We start from the raw sequence: 2,677 nt of genomic DNA, 5'->3' as shown, positions 1-2,677 counted from the left end.
TCTGGTTAGTCCTTGCAAACCATCCGAAAGGCTTCTTTGGTGGATGAGCTAGGGAAAGCTACTATGGCGAAGAGTCGGCCAGTTTCCGAGAAGTGAGACGTGACAGTGTGTTCCTAGTTCCCACTTCTCTGCACATTTTTTTTTAGCAGGGGTGAGGGCGGGGGCTTTGTGCCAATGACTGTGTGGCACAAAGAGCCATAGGTCAGGCTCTTTCCGTCTAGTGGCATTGCCGTCCCCTAGGACTTTAGAGTCCTCCATCTGGCTGGAAGACAAGGGAAGTCAGAGAGCGTGGAGGGACATTTTATAAACCAGGCCAGGAAACGGTCATTTTGCAGAGCCCCAGTTCTGTGGCTGCATCTAACCGGAAGATACAGCTAAACTGTGAGCCCAGGGGAAAGCGTTTGATGCACGCTTAGTCTTATAATGGGCACCTTGGCCACGATAATAACAGCGACAGAAAATAACAGTTGCAATAGCTAACATCTATGGCTCGTTTACTATGCGTCAAATCCTGAGCTAAATGCCTTGTGTGCATTTATCTTATTCAATGTTGTTATTCCCATGCTAGAGGTGGGTAAACTGAGTCTCAGGGGGCTGAAGTAATTTCCTCAGAGTCACACGACTATAAAATCCTACAGTCGAGACCCAGACCCAGTATGTCTGACTTTAGGTCAAGTGATCTCAGTTCTTCCCTTGATCCCAAGCACATCTGCAGATGCCTCTGGCCCATGTTGGGTCAGCCGTGTTCCCACTGCTTTCCTTCTGTCTAGGGCTGAAATAGTGCCTCCTTCTTACTGAGACCTAGGAACTCAGTATCCTGATTAAATCCCCAAGAGCACAGCCCCTCTCGTTTCCATGAGCGCACAGTAAACACTAGCAGGGGAAAGACAGAGTTGGAACTTCAGCCGTGAACAATGCGACGTCCCTGCTCTGAGTGACTAAGGCTAGTACCACAGAGGCGTTCTCCCCAAATATCATTTTAGTTACAAATTTCCCCTTCACAAGCAGTGACGTTGAACAAACGCCGTCAAACCCCTAATGACTGTAAAATATGGGTCATTTCATTCTTTGTTTCTGGACCAACTTAATTACTTTCTGTTCCCTCTCCTCCTCCCACCCCTCCCCAGACCTGGCTGCTGTACCTCTCTGTTTTTCTCCCTCCCTCCGTGTCTTCCTTTCATTTAACAAATATTTTCTGTGCACCTGCTTGCTACCAGGTAGACAGTAGTGACAAAGACAGTCGAGATTGCTCTCTCTGTGAGGCTTACATTATTTTTCCACAACAAAATAAAAGCGTTCGATTCCATACAAAGTCTGCGGCCATGCCACCCTCAATGAGCCCCATCCCGTCTGATCTCGGGAGCTAAGCAGGGTCGGGCCTGGTTAATACTTGGATGGGAGACCACCTAGGCAGACCAGGTGCCATAGGCGTAAAAAGTTAAAAATAACGGATTGTAAACTGACAAGGTCCTTGCAATCTGTGCAGTCAACCAAGGATTGCCTTGCCTAAAAAAATAAATAAAAGAAAAAATTTTAAAAAATAAATTCTGTACTAATATTTTTCACGTGCAGAAGGGTGAGAATCACAAAGAAATTTTACAATGTGAGTGTGAGGACGTTCCACTAACCTCTCCAGCAAAGTGACTTGTCTCCAGATACCAAATACGTAGGATTCAAATCTCAACCATACTAAAAAAATATAGATTACTACATATTTGGGGCCATTTGGGACTCCTCTGCAGTAACTGAACCTGTGAATTTTACATGGCTTTACTGCAGGAGTGACGAATACAATAGGGCTGTCCCCCTTCTGTTCTGAGCCTGTGGCAGACGTTGCAAATTGCAGCGCTCCACCGAATTCAGAGGTGAGCTCAGAATCTTTCTCCACACAAAGCTGTAGGCTGCCCCTACTAAACAACTGACATCAGCATAGGTGAATCTAACCTATTTGCCATCTTTAGAATGCGGTATACCAGCTGTCTCTTAATGTGGACACACGGAGAGATTTCACATACTTGTGCCTGGGTGATATTTTTCGTGCACAAAGGAATATATTTTTGAGCTAAGTGAAAAGTCACCGTACAGAATTCCCAAGTGGGGTGAAAGGAGAAGAGGGCTTAAGGAAGGGATCGAGGGTCGGGGTCAGCACAGAGAGTAGACCCTCGTCATGACTGGAGAAGCCTGCTGGAGGCGGAGCGTGTGTGTCCAATGGCAAGAAGCTGGGGGCGCAGGTCACGCCGCTTAGCACCGTCCCTATCCTGATGGCCGCGAATCATGGGCTGTGGAAAGGGCCGGCACAGACATGGGAAGTAAATATGGCTACGCTTCGGGTCTCTTTCCGTCACGAGGTTCATATGGCCAGGACAGACTTCCTCCTCCTCCCCGTGCTCCGCCCCATTCGTTTCTTTGTCCACGTGGCCCTAAAGGGGACAGGGAAGCCACGAGTCACTGGTTGGCATGGCTCGCGGACTTGGATAAACAGAGTTCTGCTTGACCTCCGGAGAGTGGCTGGAACGAGAGGAGGGACTTCTCCCAGGGCCAGGAAGACATGCGGTCAGCAGGCAGAGAACTGTTATGGAGATATTTTAGTGGCCCGAGAGCAAGGGTTCCCAGCAGCCAGGGAAAAGAGTCTAATATTTGCCATGTTCACTTACACGTGTTCGCGTGGGCACGTACG

At 48.3% G+C, this 2,677-nt stretch overlaps 1 pseudogene; it reads left to right on the top strand.

The window, feature by feature from the left end:
- The first annotated feature begins 1,312 nt into the window (after positions 1 to 1,312).
- LOC112477340 lies at positions 1,313 to 1,431 on the top strand (annotated as a pseudogene).
- Positions 1,432 to 2,677: the final 1,246 nt, after the last annotated feature.

This window comes from Pteropus alecto, unplaced genomic scaffold, assembly GCF_000325575.1.
Source record: "Pteropus alecto unplaced genomic scaffold, ASM32557v1 scaffold123, whole genome shotgun sequence".
Lineage (NCBI taxonomy): Eukaryota > Metazoa > Chordata > Mammalia > Chiroptera > Pteropodidae > Pteropus > Pteropus alecto.
This window is presented reverse-complemented; position numbering and strand designations above follow the sequence as displayed.